This window comes from Pinus tabuliformis, chromosome 5_1, assembly GCF_031772625.1.
Source record: "Pinus tabuliformis cultivar Carrire ecotype Pingquan chromosome 5_1, CPIR1, whole genome shotgun sequence".
Taxonomy (NCBI): Eukaryota; Viridiplantae; Streptophyta; class Pinopsida; order Pinales; family Pinaceae; genus Pinus; species Pinus tabuliformis.
The window spans coordinates 932,863,157-932,882,247 of NC_142305.1; the positions used below are offsets into that span (position 1 = coordinate 932,863,157).

Here is a 19,091-nt window from a genome sequence, read left to right on the forward strand (position 1 = left end):
TTGGACAAATTTACCTATTGTTTCACCAACAAATTTACTTGTCCTCTCCTGTTTTTCGTGCTCCCCTCCGTCTCTGTATATTCACTCCTTGGCAGTCACCACTTACTTTACCAGTTGAATCCACCGCTACATTACACAGTGACACCGCAAATCATCTTGTAACATGTTGTCACATTTTGTAATATTTATAGGGAAAATTTACAGCAAATAAGCAAAGCAAACATAGACAAAAGCCACAAAATCAAAACACACAAATTAGATCACAAAAATGCACCAAAACTACGTTGCTGAGCCATTTTATTAAATTCTGAAGAGTGTACAATTAGGTGTTGGAAAGAGTGCACATGGGCTTTCTCAAGGCAAGCTTGCTAAGCCCAAATGAACAATAGGAAATCCCCCCTCAAGTACGTTGTTGCTCTGTCTCCCGGCTTTGTGCTGCACTGCCAAGAAATACGCTGCTGGGTGATAAGATCTACTGCTAGGGCCTCCTGTAGTGCTCAGGAAAATTCCGGAAAAATAAGCCCAGACTCTCCTCAATATACCCAGAATAACCCATGAAGGAATTGGGCTATGGTTGACCCTGAAATTCGGCCCTCTTTTGTCTCTATGGCTCTACTACTAGGAAATTCGGCCCTCTGTCTATCCTGTTGCAAATACTCCCAAAAGTGGCTGCAAACTTCTAGCAAAGGCTCTCCCGGACTCCACCTCAAACCTCAAGCCCAAACTCCCTTCACAACTCACCTCCCAAGTGAGCCTCCTACAAACACTGCGTAGTCCCTGCGCTATTGGTTGAATCACCTCGACATAGAACTCGCACTTCACTGCTGGAACAACTAGGAAAGAATGGAACTCCCTCCTTGCGCTGACACTCGAAGTCCACCGAAGGAAGGGTTGAGATCTCTGTTCAGAGACACTCGTGTGCTAAACAACATTGCAGACTTGGCTTCAGCTCAAGCATGCTATGTCAAAGACAATTTCTGAATAGATGAATGAATGACCCAATGAGTGCCTTCTCCTCCTTTTTGTCGAGATGCCTCCAACGCCCTCATGTGGGCCCTCCTCGATTTCCTCCCACTGAATTTGCCTCCGAGGCATGTGTATTCTCCATGTTGGTCGAAATTCCCATGAGGTGGCGCCCACGTTCCATTAAGGCCACAATTTTTCCCCCAACTCTAATGTTCGGAGTGATTTTAAGTCAAAAATCATATGTGGGGCCTCTAATCCCACATTTCCTAAGTACAACCATGCATTACAACAAAATTGGCCAAAATTGATATTTTCAATTAGCAAAATGCTAAGTGGGAATATCACACATTTGCTTATGGTATTGGCATGTCGACATGTGCGCTAGGTTTACTTTTAGTATTAGTATTTTTTTTTATAAATGCCCTTGGTCCATACTATGTACTATATTTTAGTTTACTTTGTTATTTGATATAATTCATATTGATATATTTTGTAACATATATATATATATATATATATATAACCACATTTATAATTGACTTTAAATTTTACATTTATATTTATAACCATATTTACTTTATAGTTTAAATTTATATCATTGAGTTTATTTAGAGTATTGCTTATTAATTATGACACAATGAGCAAATATGTTTGGCGATGGGTAAGGCTGTAACTTCTATTTGAAGGAGTGTCGTGTTAATGAACATTTATAGTCAATTTAGAATGTATATTAGTGCAGTGCAGTGCATGCATATATATGTAGCTATCATATGCATGCTAATATTCTTAAGCTGACCGTGATTCGAGGTGGGTCATTACATACACCTCTCCTTCAGAAAACTTCGTCCCAAAGTTTGGGTTTTATAGTGTATCAGTGATTATTTTAGTCATTATTCTAATCATGAAATAATTGTGGTTCGTGATTGAACTCTTGTTTATAATGTGAGGACATTTAAAATTGGTATTTCACTCATTTATTGGTTACACTAAGGTAGTCATGCTCTGCCCCTGCTAGGCTCCTGAGCTATTCTAGAATCATCCTATCCTTCCTAATCTCTTATGCTCCCATCCTATCCATCCTCTACTGGAATATGTCATGGTGTCAACTATACTAATCTAACCATTCATAAACTTCAAGGGTGACAACAACGACTATATCGACCTGATTTCCCAGTAGGCATCTGATAGTCATCATCACACGTCTAGGAGAGCGTGACTCGCACAACCCTCCCATGACTCTAGGTTTTGGAGGATAAACGGTGGGAAAAACCTCCACCCCTCCTAGTAGGACCAAGGTCAAGACCCTATCATGGAATCTCATTGAGCCTTAACTGTTCTTTGAATTTTGTCATCGCACGGTCGGTTTGGTAATATACTATCTGCAATGTAAACACTTGTCCACACATTATAACATATGCATCAATATATTCAAAACCAATTGTATTCAGATAATAATTAGTTTTTTGTGCATTCCAATTATGCTGCTATCTATGACATTGATCTTTGAGTTCATATAACATAATTGACTATGTCTAGCCAATATATCTGTAAGTTAGATTTTACATGAAGTAGTCAAATGTAGTCATTATTGATCATTTCCATCTTATCATTCATGTTGATATGTAAAAATAAAAATTTATAGACATTACATCCATAACATAATTCATACTAGTATCCATGTACAAGCAACGTTAAGCAAATAACATACTTTATATTGGTATCCATGTACCAACAATGTTAAGCGAATAACATACTTCATATTGGTATCGATGTATCAGCAACATTAAGCATAATGATTTGAAATCATTCTTATGTGTAACCTTTCATAGTTATAGAACAGTTAAAAAATCATAATCTCAAGTATCTAGTCAAAATAAAGCTAAGATACACAAAATAAGGTCTTAAGTGCTTAAAAATCAACACAAATTGGGGTATTTCTGGCATATGGTCTCAGTGTCTTCCCAGGTAGCCGATCTAGGATTATACTTGTCCTATTCCACCAGGTGGTTCTTGAGCTATTGAACCCTGCGTTCTAGTATACATAATGATTCGATTGAAATAGTTCCCTTGTCTGATACCTACAGTTCCTTCCATTGAAGGTTATGAAATTTGTCAGCGATGTAATGTCTTAGTACAGAAATATGAAAAACATTATGAATTTTATGCAAGTGGGGTGGTAGTGCAAGACGATAGGCGACAAGTCCAATTTTTTCCAGAACTTTAAATAGCCCAATAAACTGGGGCGACAACTTTGTTCCTTTTCCAAACCGGATGGTGCTTTTGTTTGGTCAGATGCGGATAAAAACTTGATCCCTACTTCATAATTTCTATCTATCCTATGAGCATCATCATAACTTTTCTGTCTGTCTTGTGCTTCCTTTAACTGTTGCCTAATTTGTTTTGCTTGCTCTTTCATCTATTGAAATAATTCTGGTTCGACTATCACCCTGTCCTCTAATTTTTTCCAACTTAGCGGCGTTCTACAAGGTCTACCATATAATGCTTCAAATGGAGGCATTCCGATTGAACTGTGATGATTGTTATTATATGCAAATTCAACCAAGGGAAAGTATTTTTCCCAATGTTTTTTCTGGTCCATAACATACATTCTCAACATATCTTCTATTACTTGGTTCACCCTTTCTATTATCCGTTAGTCTTAGGGTCATAAGTTGTACTTAAATTTAATTGAGTTCCTAAAGCCGACTGCATACAATTCCAGAACTTTGAAGTGAGTCATGTATCTCTATCTGATATGATCTTCTTAGGAATTCCATGAAATTTGATTATTTCATTTATAAATATCCGAGCTATGTCAACAACTTCATAAGTATCTTTTACGAGAATGAAGTGAGCACTCTTCGTTAGTTTATCTACCATGACCAAAATGACGTTGTGCCTTTGTGTTGTAAGAGATAACCCCACAATAAAATCCATAGAAATTACTTCCCATTTAGTCATAAGAATGTTGTGAGGTTGCAGGAGACCCTTGGATGACGATGGTCAGCCTTCACTGGCTGACACTCAAGACACTTTGCAACGAATTAGACAATATTGCACTTCATGTCTGCCCAAAAGACGAGCTTCTTTGCATCAACATACATTTTCTCGCCAAGATCAGGGTTGCGGGGGAGCGCCCCCCCCATGTCCCTGCTCCCAATTGGCACTCCGTGTAGGAGCTAGTCGGGAGTGCGCTCTCGAAATCGCTCCCAAAGAGGGAGCGATTTTGGGAATGTGCTCCCAAAAAAAAATGCTCCCTGTTTTTTTGGGAGCATTTGGGGGAGCGGTCGAGAGCGTTCGCTCCTTGACCTCTCCTGTATGCTCTGGGAGCGTTTTTTCAGAGGAGGGAGCGGTCGGGGAGCGATCGCTCCCGACCGCTCCCCCCTTTGAAAACGCTCCCATCCAAAAAAGACGCACGACCGAGAGGGAGGGTGACGATGGGCGGTGGAGGAGGAGAGAGGAAAGGAAGGGCAAGGGGAAGGGGAAAAGCACAAATAGAGCCTCCCCCTACCCATTATTCACTTCATCCATTGAGAGCAAGAGGAGCAAGAGAGTTTGGAGCAAGAGAGAGTTTGGAGCTTGGAGAGAGGAGCTTGGTGAGAGAGGAGCTTGAGGAGCTTGCAAGGGGAGATTGGAGCTTGGGATTGAAGGCCAAAGAGGTAGGATCTACACTCTAATTTACCATTTTTTTATGTTCATTACTAAATAATTTTTTTTTTTTTTTCTATTTCCCATTCCCATTCCTCCATTTTTTTTGCAGACTCAAAACTTCAAAGTTCAGACATCATGGTTATATGGCTTGGCATTTTCTTCTTCTTGGTTCCTTTTTTGGTTATTATGGTGTTGGAGAGTAGAAGAAGGAGGGTTGATCAAGAAGAGGATGAAGAAGTGGGTTATAGTGGATTTGATGAAAACCCCGAAGAGGAGTACCTTGGTGAGGAGGAAGAGAGTGAACATGATTCAGCCCAAAAAACTAAACAAGACCAAACCCAATTGTGGAAATATGTTTCTAAGCTTGAAGGAGGGAAAGAGGGTGGAACCGCTAAATTTGATTGCCCCCATTGCAACAAAACTTACACAGGTTCATACACCTGTGCCAGAAGGCACCTTTGTGGGAAAAGATCTTATTCTTATTTACGCGAATGTACTTATTTCTCCCAAAGGAGATAGTCTGTGAAATATGATCAAATCACGAATTTCGCCATTGAATTCAAGATTGGGACTGGAACTCTTGGTTGACCTAGTACCGGAGGAAGGACTTCCGTTGTTATATACGTAATTTCGCCATAAAAAAGATGAGACAAATATTACGTTGCCGTAACAAATTCACAAATCTGCTCTGCACCCGGGAGAATGGCCGAAGAGAAAAGTTTAGGGTGGTTGGACCTCCCAGCAGCGATCCGCATTTATCCACCCATACTCCTTGACGAGCGAGCCCCCCGAAGAGTGCCTAGAGTGGGTAACTCTACGAATGGGTATGGGATGAAGATAAACCAATAGGAATCAAAACTTGTGCAAGTGTGTCAGCGACAGATAGAGCCAAATACATAAGGGAAGAGGAGGAAGCCCAATACAAATCTAAAAAATCAAAGGGTTTCTTTGAACATAGCTCACAATCACATCAACATGCACAAAGAACTCCTTCAACATCCTCCCATGGCAGTGGATATGGAGGCACAGGACCAAACATCTCTTTAAGGCATAGAACCATATCAGATTTCCTTGATGAAGGGTGTAGGAATGATGTGGATTCAAAAATTTATCGGTTTCTCTATGCATGTGGGATACCATTCAATGTTCTTCGCTCACCTTATTGGCATGAAATGGTTTCTGCCATAAATGATGCCCCTAAAGGATACAAGAGCCCTGGGTATGATAAGGCTACAACTGGACTTGATCACGAAAAAGCAAAAATATCACCTTCTTTGAGTAGAATGACAAATTCTTGAACTAAGCATGGGGTGTCCATTGTATCTGATGGATGGACAAATGTAAAGGGCAAGCCATTGAAAAGTGTTCTTGTTGTGTCTGTTAGTGGTGCCATCTTTCTTTTAGCATATGATTACTCAGAGAAGTTCAAGGCCAGCATTATCATTACAGAACCATTACTTGAAACAATTGAACGTATTGGGCCATACAATGTCATCCAAGTCATCACTGATAATGCTGCTAATTGTAAGGTAGCGGGAGCAATTATTGAGGATAAATACCCCAACATATTTTGGTCTCAGTGTTTGGTTCACACAATGAACCTTTTGATGCATGATATTATTAAGAACAAAAACACACAATACAAATGGATGGGTGATTTGTACAAGATGCAAACAAATGATAAAATTTATTACAAATCATAGCAATACCCATGGGCTTTTCCGCAGTCACTCAAGATTGGAGTTGTTGAAGATTGCGAAGACTAGATTTGCTAGCTATTACCTCACCTTCAGGCGCTTTTTGATGGTAAGAGAGTCATTGGCTAGCATGGTATCAAGTCCACACTGGCAGGTATTAAAGGTGTAATGTTCCTAGGCAAGAATATGAGTGGTATACAAGCATACAAATAGTTCAACAATAAAAAAAACGAAATAGACACTAAGCTGTAATGTCCCTTCCTAAATTATTTTGGAACAGGATTAATTTCTACATTTTGGGGCCGATTTTGGAGGTGATGGGGGCCATTCGATTTTTATTAGGAGAGTAGACTTAGGGGAAGTTATTTTGTTGTGGTTAAATTACACATGGGGGCCACCCACACTAGGGAAAGATGCACTTCCTAGTTTGGTTTGCATGAAGGTGGTTAAGTTTTGCATGCAGGTGGTTAAGTGAGGGCCCACGATGAAGGTAAAATTGGAGGGAAAAGTGCTCCATGAAATCTATATAAGGAAGGTAGCTCTCCTCATTTTCGTCATCTTATTGGAGTATATCAATTTCTCTTTGGTTGCTCGAGCTGCTTAGCCGAGTCACTGGTTGTTTAGCACGAGTTCTTTAGGCAAAGAGCTCACCCTTTCTTCAGGGGACTTCGAGTTCCACCCTAGGAAGGTTTTCTTCATTTCTTCAGGAGGAGGATCAGATTGTGATTCTTAACAATAGCATTCCCTTCCAGGTTGTGCTTATTACTAGGGGACACAGTGGAGAGGAGGCCAAGTTCATTGGTGGTGCTTAGTAGTGGAGATCTGATGTGAGATTTTCTGGAGAGGAGGCTAGGGAGGATTTTCAGCATTTGGAAGAGTTTGGGCGCTGATTGAGCTTTTGGCTTGGCAGTGTGACTTTCGCACTACCTAGGCCAGCGCAGAGGCAATGTGTGGGAGCTCATTTGGTGGGTAGAGTAGCAGTCCTTGAGGCTGAGCTTTTTCGTGGAGGTTAGAGGAGATATTTGGAGTGGTGTTTTCTCCCATTCAGAGCTTGGAGGAGGACTTTGTGGTCATTCCTTGCAGGCTGTATTTTTGGAGCTGTTTGAAAGGCGTGGGCCATAGAAGAGTCCGAATTTGGGAGGTCAAAATCCGGCCAAACCATTTATGGGTTTTTGACAAGGATCCTAGCTATAAAGTTTCATAACTTTCTGAGCACTAGAAGTGGGGTTTCCAGCCGTATCTTTGTAGCAGACAATGCATAATTGCTGGGGATTGCACAGTGCCTTTGGGGGTCGATTTTGGGAGGTCAAAATTGGGCCAAACCATTTCTGGGTTTTTGTGGGTTTTGGTCAAGGAGCTTGGGGCTGAATTTGTAGCATTTTCCGAGTAGCGAAAGTGGAGTTTCTTGCAGTTCCTTTCCAGCCAACCGTGTAGTTTTCTAGGCAACATAGAGCATTAGAGGAGCAGACATTTTCCAGTACTTGATATCATTGTCTCATCACCTAGATTCTGTCATGCTTTCCATTGAGGCAAGCCCAGGTGCATTCATCCATACTATTGTACTGCTCCATTGATTAATAAAATGGCTCAGCTAATTCTACTTCTGGAGTTTTTATGAGCATGTGTTGTTTGTTAAAAAAATTGTGTTGAGAATCATTTTTTATTTGTATATCATTGTTTGTTTACGTTTGTAACACTACAATGGTAGTAGAACATGATCTTGGCCCAGCTGTGGGAAACTAGCCAGAAGATCATGGGAGCTTTGGGTATGAGTGCATAGTGACGGGTGAAATCGGAGACAAACCTATGGCTCAAGGGAAATCCAGTATGCAAAAATTCTGGGGTAGAATTCATTGGGATGATGAGCAGTTAGCCCAATTGAGGAGGGGAACAGACCAAACCCATCCTCACCCTTACAACAGAGACGTTAGAGGTGAGCAGGCCATGGGGATGCAACCATCTACATCATGTGGGGAAAATCGACCAGATCAGGGCACTAGATCTCCTAAAAAGGAGCAGGCAGGACAGAGACAGTTAGAGGGTGAGACCAAGGAGTGCTTTCGCTAGTGGAGACCTGCTTTAGATATCAGGAGCCTGAGGAGGAGGTTGAGCATGATGCTGAAAGACCATAGGATGGTGAGGAGCACATCGATATACTTAGTGTGGCACATGAGTCTCCTTTATTAGAGACCTCTTTGATAGCCCCAATTGACACCTTGGTGGAGAAGATAGAGCCTACACACATAGAGCCATCTGTTGAGGAGGAGCCACCCATGGATGAGATGCCAACAGTTGCTGAGGTATCTGAAGTTGTGACCGAGTTTACAGGCGATAGATGCCCACAACAATTCCACCAGTTTCAGGCTAACCTTCTAGCATTAAAAAGGAAGGTCGCATTAGTGCATGAGGCTATTTTGCAGCAGAACAAGGAGCTAGAGGGCATGAGAGTGGTTTGTGCCGAGTCCACGGCCAGATTGATTCACATTGGGGGCCAGTTGGATTCCCTATTGGTGTAGATAGAGTGCACATTGGAGCGTGAGAGCAACCCTCTTCGGTCATACATAGACGGGGCTGGCAACACTGTTAGGTTACCTTGGCCCATTGGACAGAGAGAGACAAAGCTACCTAGTCAGATTTTATGTATTGACCAGGATAGCGAGACGAGACGACCGACGTTGCACAGGGTGCAACACCCGCATGCTGGGGTTGTTCTATGTGCGAGAGTTCGTGCATTCGATCCCTCTCTTGGCGTTGGGTGGCGAGAGATTCTGAGTTGGTACTTGGTAGAGTGGGCTATGGAGATGGTAGTGGACCTAGGTGGAGCTTAGCAGGAGTTTCCAGGCACTAGGGATGCTAGAAGCCTCGACTAGGATTGGGATTCGGGAGGGACCACCTATCATTTCCCAAGTATACCGATTGACTACGACCTAGAGGGTATAGTTGACTTAGCAGTCGAGCGTGCACCTCCGCTAGGAGAGTTTCAGTCAGCACCAATGGCCAACCAGTTTATGAACAGGTTTCTTGGGTTGACTTGGCACAACGTTTGTACATGGGATTACGAGGTGATCAACACACTCTAGTAGGAGTTTGTCGGAGGAGGTGGCATTGGCAAGCCACCAGATGGTGCCTTGTATGGAGTTGGGGATTCTTCACTTTTGTGTGGGGCACAGAGGACGCAGAGGAGCAGTGCATGGGTAGCATATCTGTTGACACATAGGGAGATTCACTTCTTGGATCCCTCAGGGAGGATTTGGAGTGAAGATCCATTCACTGGAGGGTATGATGATGTGACGATGGAGGTGATGATACCGGTCGGGTGTGGGCCGACGCATAGGGACACAACTTTAGGCCATCTCATTCGAACATGGGTAGGAGAATCTAGCATGGACATTGGTCTGCCGATGGGCATGGAGACGCATGGGGGAGTGCCTCACGTCGCATTGTGTACATACGGGGAGTGACTGATGCAGTTACACAGGCGGGACACAGGAGGGTACAGGATGGCATAGTTGTAGCCGGGGGTATCCAGTGGTGTACAAGGACAGGTTGCGGCATACAATGGCATGTCAAGGAATGCGGTGTTGCTTGGTGGTGTGCAATGACACATGGTGCGATGCAGTAGGCTCTTGGAGCGTTACCTCCAAGGAGGCATATGGGCAGGGTCATTAGGTGTACCGTTGGATGCAGCTCACCTAGGATCGATGAGGACATTGTTGAGCATTTGGGGACACCATGCTTAGCGGAGACAGGGCTTCGAGGGAGTTATGAGCAGATCCAAGGCGGAGAGAGTGTCGTCTGTAGGATCACTCTTGGGCATTCTGGCAGAATGTTGATCATACCATTTGGGACATACTCGCCCATCATCCTCCAGTGTTGCTTACAGTCACAGAGTGTTTGGTTGTTTCCCCTTGACACTCTCCATTTAGGCAGTAGGGTATAGGAGGCTCACCCTAGATAGTTGGATGAGACACCGCGTGCCATTAGTCAAGAGGAGACTCTTCAGTTGAGACCCTTGGTAGGAGCACGAGCTATCGGATACAGGCTTACGGATGGCGTGGTTGGTAGCCGAGGTAGCATATATTCCACCCCTGAGTTCACACTTGAGGAACGGTGGATGGTAGACTTCGTCTACAGGAGGGTACCCAGATTCGAGCAGTGTCGAGGTGTATCATCAGGAGTTTGGATAGCGGATTTCACTGCGTGGTCTGGCAGGAGCAGGTCAGGTTCACAAGCATGAGACCTACTGCTTATACTTGGGCTCCACCCAGGGAATACATACAGGGATCGAAGATGAGGGCCAGATGGGTTCTAGCTGGTAATGACGTTATGCAGCGACATCCTATGAGGAGTGGGAGTTATGAGCTCCCTGTATGTTTGGGGAATCCAGGGATCTAGTTGGCGGGCAGATCACTCCACTTTGTGACGAGTAGGGTCATGGCAGAGGATGATCCAGTTCACTTTGGGTTTGAAACATGGGGGATCACTGAAACCTCCACTACATGGCGAGGCAAACTTGTCCTTTTATGGCTCAGAGTTGAGATTGGCAGTGGAGGGGTAGATATTGGCATCATGGAGATGCCCAGGCAGGATGAGCTTGACTCTCATAGATTTTTCACCACTAGGCCTGAAGAGGGGAGGATACCTTCTGTGCATGATGGGGAGTATGCCATAGTCAGAGCATTGCAGCGTTAGCATGGTGGCACCACTCTTGGACTAGCAAGGAGTTGGGGCATCACAACTCTTCACAACTCAATAACCTTTAGGGATGCACTGGCTACTACAGAGGGAGATCATACAAATCTTCCATTGGGCTTTAGCGAGTCACTAATGGAGCAGGGGACTTCTAGTACTTGCACCGGGCAGGATAATGAGTGGAGCGAGAGGAGCTTCATGTTGGATAGGATGGCCTGGGATCCTGGTATTGAAGGATTCTTTCCTATCAGGACAATGTAGAGGTCAGGCACGATCTAGTCGCACATCTGGGACCCTGGCACATATTGCATTGACAGTGGGGAGCAACAGTTAGAGAGGATGCTTGCTCAGGCATTACTCCTCTATATTGCATTAATACTGCACCTAATCCTTGCTTGGATGCATTAGTACATACAATAAAGTCTTTGTCCATGTCAGGTACTCGCAAGATTGGTGCACTGGTCAAAAATATTTTAAGCTCAGAGAATGCAATGTGACATTCCTTAGTCCACTCGTACCTAACTCTTTTACGCTGGAGGGTTGTAATAGGTTTTGCAATTTTTGAGAACCCTTCTACAAACCTTCGAAAGTATTAAGCTAAACCCACAAAACTATGCACTTCATGCACATTTTCGGTATCAACCAATCCATGATTGCTTTTACCTTCTCAGGATCTATTGAGATCCCTTCACCAGATATAGTATGACATAGGTAATGAATCTTCTTCTGAAAGAAGGAACTCTTGGATAACTTTTGATATAGTTGTTGTTCCCTGAGGCAAGATAATATTATTTGTAGATGTTCTTCATGCTCCTTCTCATTTTTGGAGTAGATGAGAATATCATCTAAGAAGACTTGTACAAAGTGGTCGAGGTACTTACAGAAAACACTATTCATAAGATTCATGAATACTGCTGGTGCATTGGTCAACCCAAATGGTACCACCGTGAACTCGTAATGCCCGAAATGTGTTCATAATGTAGTCTTAGAAATATCGCTGTCCTTAATTCTTGATTGATGATAACATGACCGTAGATCGATTTTTGAGCCCCTTTCATTTGGTCGAAAGGGTCATCAATTCGAGGCATTGGATACCTATTCTTTACTGTAGCTCGATTTAAGTCTCGATAGTCTATGCATAGCTGCAAGGAACCATCCTTCTTCTTGACAAAAATTACGGGAGCACCCCATGGTGAAATACTGGGTCGGATTTGTCCTATGTCTAGTAGTTCCTTCAACTGAATTGTAACTCTTGAAGTTCCAGAGCTGTCATTCTGTAGGGTGTTTTGGTAATTGGTTTTGTACCAGGTTTTAATTCTATTGTGAGATCAAGCTCCCTTTCTGGAGGTAATCCTGGTAATTGGTTTTGTACAAGGTTTTAATTCTATTTTGAGATCAAGCTCCCTTTTCGCAAGTAATCCTGGTAGTTCCTTTGGAAAAACATTCAAAAATTCGGATAACACTGGGTATTTCTCTAGGGATGGCCCTTTTTCTTTGCTTGTTTCCTTTACTATGTATACCTGACAACCTTTTCTTAGACAATGCTTCATTTGCATTGCTAAGATGAAGCGTAAAGATACCTTCCTCTTAATACCCTAGATTTGGATCGTCTCTCCTTCATCATTTATGCAAAGAATTATTTTTCCATGACAGTCCACCTAAGCTTGATGAGCTTCTAACCAATCCATCCCTATGAGGAGATCATAAGTTCCTAAGGGAGCATCTCAACATGTTGGGGTGATTTGGAGGGCTTTTCAAATAGGTTATAGCCAGGCTGTACTTCCCAGCGTTTAGAGGAGGACGTGGTGCTTGCAGGCCGAATTTTGAGGTGTGGACTTAGGCCAAACCCTTTCTGGGTTTTGGTTGAGGAGCCAGAGGCTAAAATTGCAACATTTTCTGAGCATCGAAAGAGGAGTTTCCAGCCATTGTCATGTCCCTTCTCAAACACATTTGTAGCAAGGTGTTTCCACACATTTTTGCACAATTTTGGCTAAGGGAAAGAACCCAACATTTTCGACTTAGGGACTTAGGAGGAAATTCGACTTAATTTGGTTGCTAGTGGAAGGTGGGGGCCACCCACGTGGGAATTCGAACTAGGCCATTTGAATGGTTTGGAGGGAATTCGAAGTGTTGGATGGAGAGACCGACATGAGGCCAGGAAGGCCCACAAAGATAAAAGGAGGAGAGAGCTCTCATTTGGATTCATTCTTACACCTTGCAATCAAAATTACTTGACTGTTCACTCTGTTGTTTAGCTGAGTCAACTGGCTGTTTAGCCACGAATCTCTCAAGCGGGAGATTCAACCTCTACTTTGGGGGACTATTTGTGCCCACCCTAGAGAGGCAATTCCATAAGTATTTTAGGAGTTCAGGGAGTGTGTACAACACTACCATTCAGCCACAACAGGGAGTGTGTATTTCTGGCTAGTTGGAGAATACGCAGGGGGAGTTTGGAGCTATCAGTGATCAAGCATTTGCCAGGAGAGTTAGAGGATTGGGAGAGCAACAAAGGGCCAGCCTTTCTTGTGAGTTTTGGAGCCAACAGAGCCAGGATCCGAGCAGTTCGATTTACAGTTACACGGGGACTGCGCAGAGAGCCACCACTAGGCTCACGTGGGAGTTGGAGGAAGGAATTGTAGAGTTGGAGCTGGTCGGTAGAAGTAGGAGATCACTTGGAGGGCCATTTGAGGAGGATTGCTGGAGTTAGGAGAGCAGAGATTGATAGGATTAGTCACAACAACAAAATTCGAAATTGGAGGAGGGCCAAGCTGTGAAAGGTCAATTTTTGAAGGTTGGAACCAAGGGAAACCCTTTCTAGGTTTTTCTAGGTTTCGGGCAAGGATCATGCTCCTAATTGTATAGAATTTTCTGGCCAGATCTAAGGGGTCAAACAGGGGTTCCAACTCAGCCAACAACTAGAGGAGCTAAGAGGAATTTGGGCCAAAATTCTGAGGTCAACATTTGGCCAATTCCTTCATGGGTTTTCTAGGTTTAGGCCAAGGAGCAAGGAGTTGAAATCTCATAATTTTCTGAGCACGAGAAGCAGTGATTCTAGCCCTTCGAAGTCGGCTGACAGAGCAGTTTTCTGGGGCAACGTAATTCAGTTTGGTGTAGTAGTTGTAGCAACCTTCAATTCAACATTTTCTCACCTGGGTTTTGTCAAGCTTGTCCATTAAAACAAGCCCAAGTGCACCATTCTATATTACTATTGTATTTGGCTCCTGAAGAAGTAATAAAATAGCTCAGCAATTCTCTATTTCCAGTGTTTCCATGGGTGTTTAATGTATATTTCGTTTTTCTGATTGCTGGATTGTTTGCATGCTTTGTATATCACTTACATTCTTGTTTAGGATCATTACAATGGTATCAGAGCCATGATCTTGGCCAGCTGTGGGGTAGCCATCTAGATCATGGAAGATTTGAGCATGTATGCACAGTGACGGGTTAAACCATAGACAACTTATGGCTCAAAGAAGATTTAGTATGTAGGAATTCTGGGGTGGAATCCATTGGAATGATGAGAGATTGGCCTAGTTGAGGAAGGTGTCGGACCAAATCCATTCTCATCCTTACAGCAGAGACATTAGTGGTGCACAGGTTGTGGGGGTGTAACCATCTACATTGTGTGGGGAAATTCGATAGAATCAGGGCATCAGATCTCCTCAAAAGGAGCAGACAGGATAGGGACAGTTAGAGGGTGAGACCAGGGGGCGCTTTTGCTGGTGGAGACCTGGCTTTAGATATCAGGAGCCTAAGGAGGAGGTTTTTTTGGGCACACTAGAGTGTGAGGAGCATGTCAATGTGTCCAGTGTGACGCAGGAGTCACCCTTGTTGGAGATTCCTTTGATAGCTCTGGCTGACACCTTGGGGGAGAGAGTAGAGCACACACCCACAAGGCCTTCCATTGACAAGGTGCCAAGAGACACGAAGGTGTCCACCATTGAGGAGGTGCCATTCGTTGTTGAGGTATCCATGATGAGGTACCGGAGGTTGTGACTGAGTACTTGGGTGATTGTAGCGCACCACAGGTTGACGAGGTGTCCGGAGACATCTCCACCATTGATGAGGAGCTGATAGGTACAGAGGCATCTAGATCTATGCGAGAGTTACCGGACGACAATCACCTGTAGCTGATTGGCGAGCATGTCTTGCGTGTTGGATTGTCTATGGAGGAGCAGTTGGAGGCTCATGTTGAGTCCATGATGGAGGAGGATGTGCAACCATCCTTTGGGCTAGCCATTGATGAGGGGCAACATAGAGACCGCATGTTGGGATTTCAACACAGTTTGTTTTAGAGGCACATTGATGAGATCTACAACGAGGTATTCATATTCGTGACGGTCCAATTCCATCTAGTGATGCTCTCGTTATAACTAGCAGATCTGGACCTGGTCCTGCCTCTCCAGGTGCTGCTTCAATGGATGGATCATATACTACTAGGGCTAGAACCACCAGTATAAGCATAAGTATAAGCATAAGCATAAGTAGATCCAGTAGCATAAGCAGATGTTGAGTAAGTATGGAATAATATTAACAACCCAGTAGCAGCATTTTCACCAGAGCTAGTTGGACCAGTCGAATACGTTGACGTTATTATCCCACACATATGCGTTGGATTGAGGGAGGCAGCGTTGTCTAGACATACCCTAGGGGATGGTCAGGTTAGCAGGACTGAGTGACATGAGCTGAGTATGACACTGCATCAGCTTGGAGGGCTTGCTTCTTCCACAAGGGATTGTACATTCGATCCCTCCTTTGGGATTGCGCGACGAGAGGTACTGAGTTGGTACTTGATGGAGCAACCTAGGCGGTTGGATACATCCATGGCCACATTTCAGCAGAGGCCATGGATAACCATAGGGACTCGAGGGCCAGACTGTTGTTGGGATCCAGGTGGCATTTCCCATCACATCATAGAGTCGTTAGGTGACGGTAGTAGTTGCGTGATGGATTTGATGTTTGGGCGCACACACATTTTCAGATCTCCATCAGAGCCCGGGACAACACTAGTGACAAGATGGTTTGATAGGGGAGCAGACCAATTTCATGAGTTGTCTTGGCATATTGATTGTGCATGGAGTCATAGGGTGATTAGCCTACTATGGCAGGAGTTGGTAGGAGGAGGTGGCATCGGCAGACCACCGGACAGGGCATTACATGGAGACGGTGCTCTCTCATTGGTATATTGGACACTGGAGCTACTGAGGATAGGCACAATAGTGTCATTCCCATTGGCATGTGAGGAGTCAGACCGCTCAGGTCTTTCAGGGCAGATGGGGAGATGTAGCCCACATCATGGAGGGATTACTAGTAGATTGGTGGATGCATTGGCACATGCAGGATGGCATATGATACAGGGTGGTACGACAATAGGCAGTGGTACCCAGGGGTGCACAAGGATATGCCGCAGAGTCCAGTCTTATGCAGAGGGATGTGACCTGATGCATACAGTGTTGTATAGAGGTATGCAGTGATGAGCAGTGGCCTGCAGAGGAGCATGGAGATGCGTGGTTGTTTGATGTAGCATGTTGGTTTGCATTGAGCGACTCACCTCGCATTGAGTACACATGGGGAGAGCCAGATATAGTGACACAGGCAGGATACGAGACGGTACAGGATGGTACAGCAGTAGCACGGGGTATCCAGTGGTGTACAGGGATAGGTTGCAGGGTACAGTGCCAGGTCGACGACTACAGGGATACTCAGTGGGATGTGTTGAAGTTTCTAAGTTTACTTAGTTAGAAACCCTCCATGCACTTTATCTGATTTATTCCTACTTACTAAAAATAAACACTAGTGCATGCTCAACATATTACAGATCCACAACCAAAAAGAAATAGAAACAAACACATCATATGACACCATTATTTTTGGACCAATGTCCCCAGAAAAACCTAATGTGGGAAAACCGGTGCAACTATCTGAGGGTTTTCTTATTAAGCAATATCAGAGTACAATCTGGGTGCCAAAATTGGCCTACCCAACAGAGAATTTCCTTGGCAGTAATACCTCTCAGTTTTTGACCAATCTCCTGGCTGAAACCTTGGATAATCCTTCCGACAACTACTTAGCACAAATCTGCCCCAGAAACCCTAGCGTCTGCCCAATCTGGACTGTGTCAGCCTCTCCGAGCCTAGCGTTGGCCCTGCGTCAGCTCTCTGAGCTTCTGCGTCAGCCACGTTGGCCTCTCTGGTGCTCTGTGCAGCACTTAGCTGCCTCTACGTGGCCTTGCGTGAGTACTCGCTGCTCCTGCGTCTCTCTCTCTGGCTGCTCTGCTACTTTCCTTGCACTATCTGTGCCTCTCTGTCTCTCTGTACTCAATGCCCCTCAGCTGCTCTCCGATCACTGATTCTATCTCTCTTAGCAAACCCCACTCTAGAGAATAGAATGACTGATCACTCTGGTGTGTTCTCCAAGTAACCCTCAAGCCTCCTCTTATACTTTTCCTGTTGACATATCAATATCGAGATTAAGTCCCTTATCAACGACGCATATTAGATCTTGCTTGATCCATGTCTTTTGGACCATTCTAAAACAATTTTATATTAATCCACATTAATATTTTTATTTCCCTAAGTTTAGACTTAGGGACTCCATTAAAAATATTAATTATTTTAATATCTCCCAAACTGTTTAGAATCTGCGCAAACCCTTTCTGGGTATTTGAGATCTCATGTGCCCCAACCTCTCCACCAAATTTCGTGGCTAGAGCACATCCGATGCTACCCCAAATCAACACTCTCTCTTAGTGAGCACTGTGCTCTAGCAATACTCCTCACTGAGTATTACTATGATCATCCGGCATCGGTACCTGTCCTGATGCTAGGCCTTCATGCCCAACATCCTCTGCACTGCTACATCCTATACTGCTGGCCATGGTTCTGCCACTACCACTGCTGCGTCTGTACGATAGCTCCCTCTACATCCATGCTGCTGCTGGTCCTTTCTCCCAGCACTGCATCCGCACTGCACCTCCTCTCATCATGTTGCATCTTGCTGCCCACTGCTAGACTACAACTCAGTTACTAAGAAGTAAGTAATTGATCTCCCAATCTGACCTCCCTATTGGGCTAGAGACACCCACTGATGCTGAAGCTACCTCTGCCGCTGATAAGTGCTCCCTCTCTGACCTCTGCGCTGCTGCAACAACTCCCTGCATCTCGCACCATTGCACACCTCTCTGTGCCATCCTACACTGGTGCAACACTATTGTGCCTCTCGCACTGCTGCAGCCTGCTAGCCCTGTGCTGTCTCGGTACTCCTGCACTGTAGCTCTCTCTGCTGCTCCATCCACATCCATCTCTACCCACTTAGCCAGTCCTGCTACTCCTCGACGGGGCTCCGTAGCAAGGTCTAATCCAAGATGCTGGGTACCTCGAGGATCCTGCCCCTCATCGCCTGTAGTCCATCTAACTACAACTTGATGTCTCCCCACTTCCGCTCAAGTGGCATGTGTGCACTCATGGCACAGTAATCGTCTGTCAACACTTCCTTCTCTGCCCATGCTGGAGCTGCCTTAGTCTCGGAAGACTCTCCCTTACTCTTCTTCCTTGGACACTGGGTCGCATAATGACCCAACTTCCCACAGTGGAAGCACTTGATCTTGGAGAGATCTTTCTTCTTCCGCTTTTCCTACTTTCCCTCAGATGCTAGGGCCACGTCTTCCTCCTCCTGCTTGACTTTGATCCCCTTATTGCTGCTACCCGTCTTCGATTGCCGTCTGATCTCTTCCTGGCGAAGAGTTGCCCACATCTCGTCCCAAGGTGGAAGTGTCCCTCTGCCCAATATACTTTGGACAAATACTTCCCAATCTTCTGAGATAGCATTCAGAGCTGTCCTCACCATTAGCTCTTGATCCGGTGTCACCCCTATAGCAGTCAACTGATCTCGGATCTCATTCAGTCCTCCGAGGAAGGTGTCAATCGATTGTCCCTTCTTCATCTGATACGACCTCATCTAATTCTCAAGCAGCATTCTTCTCTGCACAAAAGTATGCTGGTACAACTTCTTGAGAGCCTCCCACATCTCAAATGTCATTTCCTTCTCGGTTATGTGTGGTACTACATGATCCTTGACCTCGTCAAA

The 19,091-nt window shown here is 44.5% G+C and overlaps 1 protein-coding gene across 6 annotated transcripts in view; it reads left to right on the forward strand.

Annotated features, from left to right (window-relative positions):
• The window catches only part of LOC149167844 (lycopene epsilon cyclase, chloroplastic-like), a 548,933-nt gene that overhangs the window by 109,016 nt on the left and 420,826 nt on the right, over window positions 1–19,091 (forward strand). The window lies entirely within an intron of this gene.